General features: G+C 36.6%; 1 pseudogene; it reads right to left on the reverse strand.

Annotated features, from left to right (window-relative positions):
* The window catches only part of LOC109075880, a 59,245-nt pseudogene extending 44,298 nt beyond the window's left edge, over nucleotides 1-14,947 (reverse strand).
* Nucleotides 14,948-17,649: the final 2,702 nt, after the last annotated feature.

The following is a 17,649-nucleotide window of genomic DNA, read 5'->3' on the forward strand; positions in this document are numbered from 1 at the left end:
CACAAATATAGGTTATAGATTACAAACAGATATCGAACAAAACATTCTACATACTAAAAGTAGTTCTGAGGTCAAGAGGATTTTTTGTTTAATTAATATCGAAATAATGATGAAAATGACGGTTATAATTGTTTTTATTTAAAAAAAAATGGTCTTCTTTTGAATTTCTATTCATCAAAGAATTTATATATATACACATATTATATATATATATATATATATAAATTTACATTTCTTTGCCCAAATTCATTCTGCTACTGCCATCATACATTAAGTCATCATTAAAATGAAGAGGTCCTGTTCTAGAGACAGTCATGCAATGACACCACCTCCACCAAGCTTTACAGATGAGGTTGTATGCTTAGGATCATTTGCAGTTCCCTTTTTTCTCCACACTTTTGCTTTCCAATCACTTAGATAAAGGTTAATCTTTGTCTCATTGGTCCATCAAACTCTACTGGCTCACATTTGTGAAGAATCTTGCCTTTCTATTTTTGGTGCTGATCAGAGGTTTGCATCTTGTTGTGTAGCTTCAGTAATTCTGTGTCAAATTCTCCTGCGGACTGTAGATTGACAGAGCATCACCCCAGCTTTCTGGAGGTTGTTGGTGATTTTACAGACATGTATTTTAGGGTTCATTTTCACAGCTTTTATGATTTGTCTGTCATCAACTACTGTTGTTTTTCTCAGCCGATCAGGTCGTCGTTGGTTGCTGATGTTGTTGGTAGTTTCCAAACTCTTGATTTCTCCATGCCCTTTGTTTTTCCTTTAGTTCTAATTGACTTCCTCTTTTCTTTTAGCATCCAAATTGCTTGCTTTTCTTTCAGAGTCGGCTTCCTTGTCTTCATCCTGGTTTGTGTGTGTCATCATCGAATGCATGACTTAGAATGCAGAAGTAATGAATATAACTGATAAGACACATTCCCTGCTTTTAATATCTGAAGAATTAATGCAACAGGACACAGCTGAACACTTAGAAAGACCTGTGAGGCAACTGTTCCAATACTTATGCTCACATCAGATAGGGAGATGAAACTCTAAAAGTGCTGATCTTCTTAGCTGTTAAAACATCTTTGTGTTAAATCACCCAATAATAAAATGTGACATTCTGTAGTTTTGTCTCATATTAATCTTTTAATCATATTTACAGATTTCTTGACTCCACAGCAAACAGAACAATTTTGTCTTTACTGCTCCAATACTTATGGAGGGTAATGTCTATATATATATATATATATATATATATATATAATGAAATAAATGCAGCATTGGTAAGCATAAAATGCTTTTTCAAAATTATAATAAACACTTTTTTTTATATTTGCACAAATTTAACACATATTACTAATATATATATATATATATATATATATATATATATATATATATATATATATATATATATATATATATATATATATATACATATATTACAAAAGATATTTAAAATATTATAATAAATATATAAAATATAAAATGTGTAGATATCTATATAAATCTAGATACATACTACAGTATATGTATATTTCGTCCCCTTGGAATTATAAGGTTCTATCTGCATTCCGAGTAGTTTTGAGATATTGAGCTTCAAAGTTTTTGTGTACCATTCGACTGTGTAGATAGAACCTTATTGTTTTTTAAATAAAAAGTCCCATAATGTACACAACATTAAAAAAATCTATCACATAATGTAAATACGTTGACAGAATAAGAATATGTGAATAACTCAATTTTGACAAAAATGTCAGATAGAACCTTATAATTCCAAGGGGACGATTTGTGTATGTGTGTGTGTGTGTTTTTGTGTATTATGTGTTATTGTTTGTTTTTATTTGTATGGTGTGTTTTTTTAATGTGTTCATTTGGTACAAATAAAAAAAAAATTATAATAACATTATCTAAACCCTATAGGGTGTACATGTCAAATGTTAATTTTGTACTGTAAAACAGTTATCATTCATTTTATTAATTAGCATTTCACATGTTTAATTTGTTCTTTTTAAAAGCTTTTAATTTTCCAGACAAATTTAGACTTGGTTATAATTTGACCATACCAGTGAAATCGGATCACAGGATCTTGTTTAGCGGCCAAGTCTGCGTGTAATGTCTCAAAACTGAAACTGAATGTTTTATAATTGGTTCATATCAGTTCAACATCTCCAGTCTTTTCCCTAAGTGCACCAGCGGTCAGATGAAGCACTGTAGTTTATTAAAACTGAATAAACACATCATTGGTGTGAAACAACCTCACAGAATTACTTCCTCGGGACAAAAGGTCTTTTGGTTCCAAGCTGGATAGAGGATATTCAAGCTAAAGCATATCATGACTGCAGCTGCAAACAACAGATACACTGTTATAAAAGCTGCTTTGATAAAATAGACCGTGTCCCTGGTTTGAGGTCATAACAGCCCAGGGTATGAAGCTTACAGCCCTCTGTACAGAATGTGGGCAGGATGTCTCTTAATGGACTGAGGTTTTTTACTTGTCTGTCAACATAAATGGAGAGTTAATGCAGACATACAGACATACAACAATAACCTGTTTACAATATTGCTGAATCGTCTTCCAAGGGAAATCTCTCACACTTATAAATAAAAGTAAGACCCAGACAGGTATACCATTAGCATGATTAGGAATGAGACATGTTCCAAAACCCTTAATTGTGTAAACCTCTCACATATACACCTCCATATCTGTCTATAACGCACAATGCCTTAAGCCAAAACTGAACTCAAAGGCTTCTCCCAGTAAACACAAAGACGTACAGGATGATCCAGGATGAATATTTCATAAGCTCCACCATCTGCAAGTCAAAGAACAGGATGGGGTGAGCATCAATGTCACTGTATAACGTTACAACATGGAACCACACTGACCCACCTCCGTGAAGTTGGCCCCTCACCCAACGCAAAACGTCAGCAAAATAGTCTCAATCGTTTGTGCTGTAAAAATTTTTGTTTGTGCCGCTTTGTTTTCTTAGATATTAAAAAAATATTTATAGGTCATTCTGAGGTCACTCAGCCCCCTCACATACTCCAAATTCACCCCAAATAGACTTCTTTGTTTGTGCTGGTAAAAGTATCATTTGTGCGGCTTTGGTTTTTAAAATATTAGACATTGAATTATAGGTGATGACGTCACTCAGCCCCCCATATTCTTCAAATTCACCCCATATAGTCTCGTTTGTTTGTGATTCATTTGTGCTGGTTTGTGCCGGTAATATTTTAGTTTGTGCTACTTTGGTTTTTTTTAGATATTAAAATAATATTTATAGGTCATTCTGAGGTCACTCAGCCCCATGCATACTCCAAATTCACCTCAAATAGACTCGTTTGTTTGTGCTTCGTTTGTGCTGGTTTGGTTTTTAAAATATTAGACATTGAATTATAGGTGATGACGTCACTCAGCCCCCCATATTCTCCAAATTCACCTAAAATAGGTTCAATCGTTTGTGCTTCATTTGTGCTGGTTTGTGCCGGTAAAAGTTTTGTTTATGCTGCTTCGGTTTTTAAAATATAAGATAATGAATTATAGGCGATGATGTCACTCAACTCCCCACATACTTCAAATTCACCCCAAATAGACTCGTTTGTTTGTGCTTCGTTTGTGCTGGTTTGTGCCAGTAATATTTTCGTTTGTGCTGCTTCGGTTTTTAAATATTAGATAATGAATTATAGGCGATGACATCACTCAACCCCCCACAATCTTCTTTGTTTGTGTTTCATTTGTGCCGTCAAAATGTTCTTTGTGATGCTTCGGTTTTTTAGATATTTTTAGTGATCATTCTGAGGTCATGTTCCAAATTTACCCCAAATAATCTTTGTAGTCTGTGCTGTATTTTTTATTTATTTATTTATTTGTGCTGCTTCGGTTTTATAAATATTATTTTAATATCTAAAAAACCAAAGCAGCACAAACAAAATTTTTTACAGCACAAACGGAGCACAAACGATTGAGACTATTTTGCTGATGTTTTGCGTTGGGCGGGGATCCAACTTCACGGAGGTCACTGACCCTTATGAAAAAAGTGCACTTAAGATGAACACATATATTTCAGGTAATATAATTTATATTAATTAAAAAGTTACATTATATACTCTAAAGTAATACATGTTTTACATAGTAAAGCTTCATTTAAATACGATTGACAAAAAACTGTTTGTCATAAAATAATAAATAAAAATTTCTAAACACTTTAAGTTATGCTACATTCTCTGATGAAAATATGCAAAAATTGTACATTCAATCCGCCATAAAGCAAGAAGAAGGAGACGCCTCATGTGCCTGCTGCTGAGAATGCGCACAGGAAGACGTGCTCAGGAGAGTTCTAACAGTTCGGACACAGCGTGAATCAAAGGTAAAAAAACAAACAAACAAAAAAAACATAAATACTGTTCAATTTCTTGCACAGACCAATTGTTTTGTGTCTTTACGCATCAATTTATTGTCACGAGCCGCAGGGTTTAATTTGGTTTTGTTTGTGTATGTTTTTTTTAGTGTTATTGTATGTTTTAGCCGTGATTCCAATTCACTTCCATTATTAGACTGACAGACTGCAACGGTGTGTGTTAAAAATCTTAGTTTGTGTTCTACTGAAGAAACAAAGTCAGCTACATCTTGGATGCCCTGGGGGTAAGCAGATACCCCCCAGGTGAAATATCCCTTTAAAGCTTCTCTGTAATTTGTTACAAATTACTTTTGCTTGATCACTACTAAAGTGGTTTGCAAACTTCTACACATAAGATACATTGTAACACTATTTAAATAGTCCTTAAATGCAACGAAGCTGCAATACATACTGACACACTGACACAACAATTGCAGCCTTGGCTGACATAAGATACTTTTTTCTTTGAACTTTTGGTATTGTATTAATAAAGTATGAACTCTATAAATAAATATATATTTTTTTCATATTTTTAGCTTGTTTTGATCCTGCTAACATTGTGTGATTTGTATAAGATGTAAGTCTAATACACAACACAAATAAGTTAAAAACTTCTTTGTATATATATTTTTTTTATATATTTACTGAGAAAATCATGCTGTGCTCAAAACTTTCCAAAAAACAGTAAAAAACTATTAAAACATTTGTCTGGCTGGTTGTGAGATTTTGAGATCCGGAAAAAAACTTATTGATGCCGATGCTGATAAATACACAAACTCATGTAGACAAACTGACCTGCGGCCCAAATTAATGAGAAGAGGAAAGAGAGAAAATAAGATACAGAAGGAAGAGAGTGAGCGCAGAGCACAGATGGGCGGTATGTTTTCTCTCACTGAGATGAGACATGCATAAAATTTAAATATTGCCGGATCAGTTGTGTCTGGCTGTGCAGCCCATCATCCTCAGCAATGGTGCAGACTACTTAGCCGAGACAAACGAGTGGGTATGCGTTTTCTGAGAGAGAGAGGGAAAGAAGGGGAGGGAGGTGGCACAGAGTGATACAGTGGTGCTGAAACAAGACACGCAGCCAAAGTCTCAGGATAAGTAAGTCTGTGAGGAATGATAATGAACCAGAGACAAGCAGGCTGAGTGGAGAAGAAGACTACACACACACACACACACACACACACCATATGACACTGCAAACACAATAGAGAATTTTAGAGGAGTTGTGTCACTCCAGCACTGGGGTCACTTCTATTTCCATTCATTACATTCAGTAGATTCAGTGCTTGACATAAAAAATCAGCTCTCAGATTTTGTGCTTTTAACTGTTTCCCCGCCAGCATTTTTGAAGAAGTTGCCAGCCACCGCCAGCGATTTTGATGATTTTCACTCAAATTTGATGGCCTACAGTATATTTTGCTGTATGAATATTTGAATATGCAAAATACCAAAATAAAGATCAAAGCCTCTACTTTTAAGCAAAATAATCAGTTTTATTCAACATTCTTTTTTATCTACACTTGAATATAGGTAGGTTTCATAAAAAATTAGTTTTGAGATATATATATATACATAGTAGTATATTAGATTTGAGATGTGTGTTTTACCTAGGTTATGGATCCCCACAAGTATAATAGCAGCGAATTTTGACCTTGTGGGAATATTTATTTTTTTGGACCCCATGTGGAAACAAGCTTGTAAATCATTCAGAATTATGTTTTTTTAAATCTAAAATTTTGAAAGTTTTGTGTGAGAGGTAGCTTTAGGGTAGTAAATATAGAAAATACAGTCTGTACAGTATAACACCACATTATGTCCTCATAAAACATGGAAATATATGTGTGTGTGTGTGTGTGTGTGGTATACACATGCCCACATAATAAATTATATATTATGCATCTTTTACAAAGTTTTCCTTAATCATAATCAGTAAGATTAACATTTCATTTTATTATTATTTTTCTTCTTGTTGTTTTGAGCATAGCATGATTTTCTCATCAGCAGAATTCAGTAAATATATGAGAATAGCGTAAAACATACAAAACATTTGAAATTTATTTGTTATGCAAATCACACACTGTTAGCAGGATCAAAAACACTTTGCTACACTTGCACTTTTTATTAATGTTTTAGCTTTTTACTATGTTTTATAAAGAAGTTTATATAGAGAGAGTTTGCAAACAGAAAAAGAAACAAGCTTTAGCCGTCAATATACAGTTTGTAGGTCAATGACAAGCAGAAGAAAATCTTTGTCCATTAGTGTATGTTGCATCTCTTATTTCGAATCGACTATGACTGAAAGTAATGGCTTGTGGTTCAGCGAGTGAGTCAGATGTTAATTTGGTAACCACTCCGACTATTTCAGTGTGTAAGTGAGACCTTTTAGAGTTTGTGTGTGACTCATTTGTGAGTCATTTTTGATTGACTAACTTTCATTTTACACTGTAGCCCTGGTAGTCTTTTTTGTCTTAATTCAGCCTTCAAGCCCATATCTAAAATATTTATTTTTGCTGTGGAGCTACAGTTCAACAGTGCAACTTAACTAGCAACATTCTGTGAAGCTTTCTTCTTAGCTTAGCTTCTTTTTCTTCAAAGAAACAAATAGTGTTGGCAGCTAAGCTTGCAGAATTGTTCGGGTGGGTTGACCAACATTGAACATCACACAGGAAGTGGCATAGGAAATAGTGACAACAACAAACCTGAATGTATACCAAAGATGACACCAAAGATATCCGAACATTTTGCTGGCAAACAACACATCACAAGAAATCTGTGCTTGCATATGTTGTGCTAATGAACAGGGGGCAAAGTTTCTTTGAACTAAAACATCTGCTAAATGAATATGCAAATGGTTGAGTATCGTTAACCCGCAGGGTGCAAAAGCTACTGAGCATCTGCAATAGTATTATCTAAAGCTCACACTAATGTGAGTTACTGCTACCAGGCTGCTGTTGTATGAACAACAGAAACATTATATTATGCTGCATAATGTGCAATATTTTATAGATGTGGGGTAAAGAAGGTATTAAAAAAAGATTTATTTTCTATATGAAAATAGATGTGAAATCCCATGCATCTTTTCTTTTCAGAGAACTTCAGAAGGAAACTGCTGGGTAACTACAGCTGAAAAATAGAAAAAAATTTTATAAAATGTTTTTTATTATTTCTCATATTTGCATGCTAATCAAGGACTGGGGTCATAAAAAATTTAATTCTGCCCCAATGAATCAGGTTCCAAAGGGACTCAAAGCCATTTCGTTTGCTGAAACAACCTTTACTGGTTACTCTATTCAGTGCCTTTCCCTCTATTTTACTCAATTGGGGTATGTATTTTTTTTTTTAAACGTTTTCGACAAAACTGAGTCAGGCTGAGTACCAAAAACAAACTTGTAGCCAATCAGCAGTAAGGAGCATGTCTACTCATGATGGGGGAAGAGACGAGCCGAGCTGAGCGACGACAGAAATATAAAGATGGCGGATATAAAAAACAAAAGAAAGCTTACGATAAGGCAAGAAGTAGGACCTGTGTAAATTTCGGATCAGCTTTCCAGCACTTGAGAGAATTCAAGGAGCGGGAAGGCCTGTGAACGGACGCCGAGGTTGCTTTGTTTCTTCTCGATGGGTGAGTAACAATGGTTTTGCTTTGTTTAACATAACTAATATATGCTGGCATTTGCTTGAATATGCTTGTGTGACATGTTCGCTTGTTTGTTCATCTGCAATCGTGTTGTTGTTCCCTTCAGCTATGATAAAGACACATTAATTTCCACACCCTATAAGCCTGGAGCGTCCAAACCTCCTCCACTGTCTGTTTCAAGCGTCAGCTCCCAAAGTGTGTCCGAAAAGTAACATAGTATGTTTTAAAACAGCAGATAATAATAAAGCAGATTCCGCCATAATCGTTGTCTTGGTTGCGTACGTATGTGTGGGGCAGGGGTAACAAAATAGGGGCGAGACCCTTTTGGGGTAGGGGCATGTTTGTCATGGTGATTTGAAATATCAACACTGGCTACCAGAAATCACTTACCCACCTTTAACCTGAATTAGTAAATGCCACCACAATGGCAATATTAGATTAATTCAACCGTAATATGTTTTGAACTAGAAACTGATTCTGAAGTAGAGGAAGCGTGTAATCATACAGGGTCATCTGCAAGAAGTTTCAGAACATCATAATGCATTTTATGTATCACTCTTTACAACATCTGACATATAATTGACATCATTACCTATTGGCTTGACTACGCTTACAAACAGCTAATAATGTGTTTCATTGTTACACTAACCAGGTTTCCATTTAGGTTAATCCACAGGCTTTTTATGTGAGCCAATACCCAATGACTATCAAATAATATCGTCCGCAAATTAGTATAAATAGTAACTGTACTAAACAGATTTTCACGTACAGTAACATCTCATTATTTCAGAAGTCATTTTTGAGCAGTGGGTCAGTCACTGATGATTGTTGATTCTAGCCATGTTGGTAACAAATGCATGTAAGTGAGCACTACCCTGTCTCTCGTAACAGATGGTCCAGTAAGAATAGCCCGGCCATTAGTGTAGTATTTATACTCTCATCATTAATCTACCATTGAGCTCTTTGGTTTTCATTTTCCAAAACAGACAAGCAGGAACAGAACCCATGTTAAATGAAGGACGCTGCTCTGTCTTTTTTGGAGGTACCCTTGGAGTACAATGTTGGTTTGCACAAGGTTAATAAGGACTGAACTTCGCACCTTCTGGCACACCTGTGTAGGATAGACCCAAAGCCCCTGGGAGTCGAGCTCAGTTTCACCACCATATGGCTGCATGTGACAGCTGCCCATAAGTACCGATCGAATGAACAGTGTTTCCTGTCCGTCTCGTGTAGCCAGACAAATCACATTCGCTCAAGATTTTATCTGGAGAATCATGTCGCATTGTGAGTTCGGATGGCAGAGAGCATGCGCTGACAAAAATACACACATTAATTAATATCTGAAACATTTCAAGGGCAGAACTTCTTTCCCAGAGTGCAGAAAATTCTAATACACGTGCTAATTTAACAAATGGAGAAGCCCACATGAATTCCACACATTCCAAAGCAAAGCAGTCTTTTTACCACATTGAAAATGGAGAGAAAAACATTGCCTGAGAGGCTGACCTTAAAGACGTGATGAGTTTTTTCAACTGGAAGGTATTTCCCCTTTTATTCAACTGGTTTCACTCACTTATGCTTTAGAAAACCTCTGTTTTTATCATGAAACAAATTTTGTCCAAATCCAAACCTGACCTACCTGATATTATCAGTCCCCAAAGTGAATTTGTGTCCACAGAACGTCACACAAAGCTCTGGCAAAATGGGCATATCTGTCGTTCTCAAACGTCTACACATCCCTAGCTTTTTCAAAAGGGTGTCTAGTAGGTCAATTTTGGCCAATTTTACCATGCTAACAGTTACCAATAAGAACTTAGCACTGTCAGATTTTACAATGCAATTACCATTCCAATGATTTTCATTACAAATCAATGCAGAAGTCTGCAGATTTTGGGCCTGCATGTCAGTATGTGAATTTACAAGTTCATTGAAAGTACAATTTTAGTCAGAACAATGGAAAAAAGTTTTTTTTTTTTTTTTTTTTTTGATTAAGCTCTGTGTTCAGTGTGTTACTGTTACCTCACAAAGTCTAGCTGATTTTCATAAATATCGGCATTTCGTTAACATGCACTCATTTAGACATGACTGCAATAAACCTTAAAAGAAATCTTTCTTTTACTACAAAATCTGTTCAAGGTTTACTCATTTACTTTCTAACCGTTTTGCCAGGAGCTTACGCCAAACAACCTTTTTACTATGCAAAGTGTGAGCCATCGAGAATAACGCTATACAAGGTAAGTGATTTGACAGTTTACTGCATTTTAAAGCTATGCCAAGCATCAAATCTCATTGAGATGCATCAACAAGCTGTGAATCTTGTAGATCGAGCCTAAGTTTGTAAAAGGGTGTGCAATGCATATTTATTTTGAACTGAGGTAGGTTACTGTATATGCATTGAATATACCACAATAACAGTCACTAGATGTTTCAGGTCTGTTTGTAATTTATTATCATTTCCATTCAAAGATCATCCGAGTTTCGAAATGCACCAATGCATCTGTGTTTGTTCATTGCTTGTTGTGTGCAGGGATCATGTTCAAACACTGAATTTGATGTTTGTTTCTGTGCAGCTGGCCACTCCAGCCCCATCCAAATTTGTGGGCTGTGTTTTCTCAATCTTTCGCACCCTTAGGATACACCGCATAGCTGTTTGGCGCATATGCGTCAAAAAATTGTGGTATTATCTGAAGAACATAAAATTGTGGCTTTGGGCACAAATAGATTCAGGTTAAAAGGAAAGTCATCCAGCAAACTGATCTGAAAATATCTAGAAGATTGCTCGTGGTTAGCATTATAATTTTGATCAGTTACTTAGAAATGGTGCACAATCTCAAATTTATTTTACATCAGAACAATACCAAAAATGATTATTTACATGTTTAGATTTCAATTCCCTGTTAATGTCCTAAGTTTCTACATCTGCATGTTGTTGAGAGGTGTGGTGGGCATGTTACCGCTGCCTGTTTTCAATGTGTAGGAAATTGTAGAACAGAGGAAATAACAATGTTCAGAATGAAAAACAGAAACATCTGCCGTCATGCATATTTAAACATGGTGCTCTTCCTAACCACTCAGCTTTATGAGTGTGCACTCTGGAGGGACGTCTCCAATTACTGTCCTTTATTTCTCCTGCTCACCTCCAGGTACACAACTCACACTCGACCATTCAATACCAACTCGCTCTTTCTCCCTGAACGAGCCAAGCGGCATTATTATTTTATCACAAACACTCTTGCGTTAGCCATTCAATTAGCCCGGCAACATCTTCCTGGTGGCATACATTAGTCATGCCTCCTCTGAGCCAACTAATGATGGCAGAATCGAGACAAACCGAGGAGAGAACTCTCTTTCTCCTTGTTTTTCTTGACTGAGTAGTGGCATCCTTCCTGTGCTCTATTGGATTAAATCTCAATAATGGCATTAAAGGTGGGATAAAACAGAGAGAGCCGAACGGAAAACCCCAAGAAACCCAAAATAGGGCACCACAACTTCCTCATTAGCCCAGGAGCTCAGACAAGCTCTCCCAGAAGACCTTCCCCTCTCACAGTCTTTCTCTTTCTCCCTCTCTCACCCACACACACACACACACACAACAATCAAAATAGGCTCTAGTGTACAGAGTGTCTAAGGAATGAGAAATAAAGCGCTGAGGTGCAGGATTAAACTAATCCCTATGGTCTTTCACAGTCTGAAGGAGAGAGAAAATTTGCAGATGAAAAGGTCCAAAAAAAATCAGGTGCTGTACCCCTGCATTGAAGCCTACACAGACCTGCAAAAAATTTCACTATTTAAAATGCCACGTATTCTAAATTAATTAATTAATTTCAAATAATTTTCAAATAATTTTATATATTTATCTCAATAGTTCCCCAGCGGTGTGACAAACTATATATAATATTTGTGTTTCAATTGGGTTACCAAATTTTAAAGTTTCCTGAAGTTTCCTGAATATAAATTTTAGAATGTTTTAGAATTTGGTTGGTTCCCTGGTAAACTCCGCAAGTTTATGAAAAACCTTACGACTATCTTATACAGCATGATTTGAGAATAAACTCAAAAGCTTGTTTCACTCTTAGTACCACAATTTTCAAAGTTGACTTTCATACACTGCTGTATAAATTGTTTATTCCCCCTCTGGCAATTTTTTTTTTTTTTTTGTCTTTTAGTATAATCCTCACTAAATTTGGATAGATTTATGCTTTGGCAATCCTACCATCTTAACATCTTTCTCGACCAAATGTTTCTTGCTTTACATAAATGTCTTTAGGCCTTTTACTGTTAAACAAGAAAAAATATGGTTTAAGAGAAATGATTAGCAAAAGAAAAGCAAGCTTTTTTTAAACGTTCAAACAATCGCTTTATTCGCTCCTCTAAGCTCTTAATGGTTCACCAGCGGTGTGTGACCAGCCTAAACTAGCATGCATGACTGTGTAAGTCTGCCAAAGAGAAAAGAAGCTTACAACAAAAAGATCTGTAGTGTAATGGACTCTGATAGATCTGTATTGGAATATAGTCAAGCCAGCCATCTGGCACCTTGTCTATCCGACAGCTTATTTTATCAAGCTCTGCTTTCAACACGTGTGACAGCACTGTGGTGGGGTTACGCGATGGGAAGGAATTGATACGACGGAGCCGCGGGACCGACACACACAAAATGAGAGTGAGGGAGAGAAGAACATGTCAACATCAAATTTACAGGTCTGCTGTACTCTAATTCCTTTTATTTACCGTAATTATATTTCTTACTGACCTGTTTAGATAGAAAGTAAACTGTTTTACGAAGGAGATCCAGCACCGAATCATCTCACATAGGCCACTGTAGGTCTGTGCAACAGATAGATTTCTTGTAGACTGTTGCCCCCCTACAGCTATTTAAAGAGAAACATAATTGCACAGCGGGGCCCTTTGTTCCCAAAGTATCTCTGACAAGCGCTCCCTTTCAGTGCCACATTTACTCCACTGATATAGTGTAAAGCAGCACCAGATGTACTTGTTTGGGGCCAGATGATTGCCCTCACAGAATTCACATGCACAAATGCCTACTGGTAAAACCTAGGGGTTGAAAATCTTTGCAAATCATTAACTCATTACAACACGCATGTGTACTGAAAATCTGAGCTACCTCTAAGAACGACCAATCCAGACTAAAAATTGCACCTGTAGCTAGTCACTGGGACAGCACTCTTCTACAATAAAAGAAATCCATAATAGTAGATTAAGGTATTAATATGAATTTTTTTTTTTTTTTTTTAAATCTTTAAAAGAAAAATCTTACCAAACCCAAACTATTGAAAGGTATATTATTATTTTATTACTGAAAGGAATCAAACTATACACACTCACTGTACAGTTTACAGACATGCCTCTTCTGCTCTTAAAGAATTCATATATGCACTCGCAAGGTGTACTGTGTAAACCATGTAGTGTTGAAACATGTACAAAGATGTACTTTACTTTTGAGGGTACTGACCTGGTGACAAGCCTCAAAGATAATATTTGTTTTTCTTGACAGTACACAGTAGGCTGATAAGATGTGCTGCCAATGTTGTAATTTAAAAAAGTTAGTTCTTCTTTTAGAACGGGGCTCAAAACGCAAAGATTCCATATTCTATTTTTGTATAATATATGTTCTAATGTCTTCTAATTCCAATAGAAATTATCACAAAACATACAAGAAACCCTCTATGTAGGCCTATCTACTAGCCTACATGCTGCAGTCCGTAATAATACTGATTTAAATGTCAGGATAAGTACACAGGTTTTGAAAAATACACATTATTTTTGAATGAAATCACTTGCAGTTCAGAGAGTGAGTCAAATGTTGATTCAGTACCTGCTCTGAAGAATTCGGTGAGTTTACTCAAGATGAGCGAAATCGATAACACTTGTTTAGTCGAGTCTTTTTGAACGGTTCAGGACTACACACTTTGTTTTTGCGTGACGCCGTGAGGTCAACGCGACAGAAAAACGTGTTTCTTGCAATTCTTTGATCTCTTTTACCTCATTACAATCAATTTTCACCACAAAACTCTCAATTTGTTTTAGTACACACTTTTCCTGGGTGATACATGACCTATCTTGACCAAGACATTAACCCCAGGTTGCTCATGTCTAATAACTGTGCGTTAAGTTTCTCTGAATAAAAGCCTGAGTTCATTAAATAATTAGCAACCCGACTCAAAACAGACAAACTTGCTAGAATAGTACGCGCGCAAAGGCGCACGGGCGTTGGAGAGAGCAGCGTGTTCAGGTCTCTTACCGGAGCAGTTCCACCCGGTGTGGTGTGTTTGACAGTCGCTCAGCGATGATGGGAACGCGCAAAGTTGCTTCACTGGTAATATACAAAAAAAGCAGTATGCTGTAATTAAACTACATGTGTCCGATTCTCCTGCCGCGGTCTGCGTGTCTGTCGCAGCACAACGCAAAGAGCCATCTCAGTTCACCGGGAATGACACGGGGACATAAACCGAGGGCTCCGATCCCACGACGAGCGCAGGCGACACAGATCTCAGCCGCGGAGCAGTGATACACATCTTACGGGCAATGCTGCGATGATCCCCATGTATGTATGTGCTCTGATACCGGTGCGGTTTGGACTGTCTTGACAAGTGGAAGTGTCCGGTTGCAGTGATGAAACTCAAAGCTGATGAAAAGATATAACATCCAAGCCTGGACCTGGAAAAGCTGTCCGGATCCACTAGTTGATCATGTTGATCACTCCTTCCTGAAGGGAAAAAATGCTGAAGCGCTGGCTTCAGTAGGCTATCTCTCTCTCTCTCTCTTTCTTCCTATATGAGGTCTGCCTGAGACTGTCTTGTTCGGCTGGTGTCTGGCTCTGACTGCGAGGATGAGGATGATGATGGTGATGATGAAGGTGAGAGGTGGGCACGCGCTTCGGCGGCGTGGATTGGCTGTAGAGGGTTTAGCGGGTACCGAGCCGTGCAATACAGCATCACAAGCAGAGCTCAAGAGTGCAAGTGAGACTTCCTTTACCTCGAGCGGTAAAGGGAAATAGCCTACATTGTTTACTTAGGCTATTCAAGTCATTAGCTTTGACAAAAAGATACAGTTCAACTTTACTTGAGTACAATTGTTTCTGTTGACTTTTACTCTACTTAATACTTAATCCAGACGTATTCGTTACTTTTGAGACTGAATAACAAACGTAATGTGCTCGCGGATGTCCGATTCGCGAACGAATTGTTTGAATGAATCATTTGAGTCGACTCTTTTTACATTTACCTGTCACGCGGGTTCGTAATGCGATTTTAAAAATACGTTTTGTGAATCGCGAATCTGAATCAAATCACAAGAGCAACACTCTGGAACAAGCAAAGGGTTGACGAGACTATTCGTGTAAACTTTTATCTTTTTTTTTTTTTTTTTTTTTTTAATTTAAATTAATTTGATGCATTTTTGGCCTGATCAGTTATGAAAAACTGTTTGATTTGTTCATGTGACGGAAATCTACCACAGAACTGTTCATATTTGTGTTAATAACTGACATATAAGCAGTGATATTTTAGTTGTTCTATGCAATACAAATGACATTTCAGCCATTTTTTGTTTAATACAGTATAAGAAATCCTTGGGAGTCTTACATGTCTGCGAAACTCGTTAACCTGTAAGGGAGCAGTAATCAGTCAAGTAATATAGTCTATAAGATACTAAACACATTTTAAGCAGTGTCACAATAAAATAATATTTCGTGTGTGCTTGCCCAAACAAAATTTTGGAGATGCTAGATGTTCTGGGTACTTGCCAGGGTGTGTTCCTACACAGATTGCTGAGGTTTTTAACTAATTTATGCTGTTTCTAGGGTGTTCTGGGTTATCCCGCAGGGGGTAAAGCAATAATAATAGTGATAACTGCCTTAGCAAGAGCACCACTAATTATAAAAACCAGCAAGTTGGCAATGCATACTGGGAAAACGCATGCATCATGACTGTATGCACTTATATTGCAGGCAAGGTATATTGTTGGTAAACCAACCAGTCATGCATTGTCCAGAGCAAAGGGACACAAAATATTTGAGGTGTGGTGTTTGGTGTGTGTGTGTGGTGTGTTTATAATTACTATTTCTTGTGTGTTTTAGGCATAATTGTTTTTGTTTGCTTTATTATTTTGTTATGCACCAGAGAGTTACCGATCAACATTTTACTAACTTATACAGCATAATACCAAACTCTTGATTATCGAAGCCAGTGCCCAGTTCCGGTCTCCGGCATATGTATCATTTTCTTCTCCCACCCCTGTGTGTACTGTCAAACATCTAAAATTAATTGCCACGCATGAGCTTGCGTACTTCTCTGTTGTTCATTTCACGAGCGGTGCTGAGTGAAAGCGGCGTGTCATTCATATTATCTGCCCTTCAGCTTGAGAAAGAGAATAAGCAAAGCAAACACTGTTCACAGATCCCTTCTCCGTCACACCCAGTTGGTGTTTGTTCTTAGGATATGGACGCAGGACTCCGTCAAAAACTTTAAAGTCAATTAAATTCAGTACCCATTGATTCACTTCAGCGCTGCTCAGATTGGCAGATTACTTGTTTTCTCTAGATTCTGCTTCATTGATTTGTTTTAATAACCCTGATAACGGTTAGGCTAATACTCGTGGTGGTCACTTTCAGGACAGGTATTCCAATCATTATAAAGAGCCTATATCCTTGAACCAAGAGCTATATCCTTTCCTGAAACCCTACATTTTTACAGTAAGTAGTGTCCAAATATATCCCTTGTTTATCTACTTAATGTCTGAAATAGCTTTGCAATCACTTTTAAAAATATAGTACAATACTAAATAGTTATCTTTATTAGATTAATACTTTACATCATTAACGTTTTTACTGTATTTTCTGGAAAATAAATTCAGCTTTAGTGAGCATAAGAGACTTCTTTCAAAAAAAAAAAAAAAAATCTTATTAGATCTTTTTTTTACTGAAACGCAATCTTATACACACTCACTGTGCTCATTTACAGACATGTCATCAAAGTGGCAGACAATCTTTTAGCAGATTTCATCAAATCCATACCGGGTACTGTATTAGATTACCATATCAGGTGTGATTCTCAAACTGTCCTCTTCAAACAGTCTGACAACTGCAAGAACAAATAAAAAAATAAAATCAAGCCCTTTGCACTTTTCTTGGCATAGGTAACCATAGAGGACAGCAAAAATCCCAAAGAAAATATCAAACATGGCAACTCCCATAACTCAAATTCTTAAAAATAATTGACAATGATATTTAATTAAAAAAAATATAAAAGGTAAATGGCAACATCCACTCAATGCAAAGTAGTGAAATTATTTAATAGCCAAGACTGCTACTACTTTCGCTAGATAAGCATATTGAAACAAAACACTAAAAACCAACACGTCGTTACCAACACAAACATCTAAACCAACACTTACGAGGCCCCAGAACAACCATTAGTTGTGTATTACCCATGGGCGTAGGCATGAGCGTGTGATTAAAATACAGTGACCTTATCACAGTTCCCAAAAATATTGTGAACTTAAGTTAATTATAAAGACCATTGGTGATCTGTTACTCCAAAGTGCAAAAAAAATATTTTGTCAAGTAACTTGTGTGGTATTGATTTAAATATAAATTACCTG

This window comes from Cyprinus carpio, chromosome B6 (genome assembly GCF_018340385.1).
Source record: "Cyprinus carpio isolate SPL01 chromosome B6, ASM1834038v1, whole genome shotgun sequence".
Classification (NCBI taxonomy): Eukaryota; Metazoa; Chordata; class Actinopteri; order Cypriniformes; family Cyprinidae; genus Cyprinus; species Cyprinus carpio.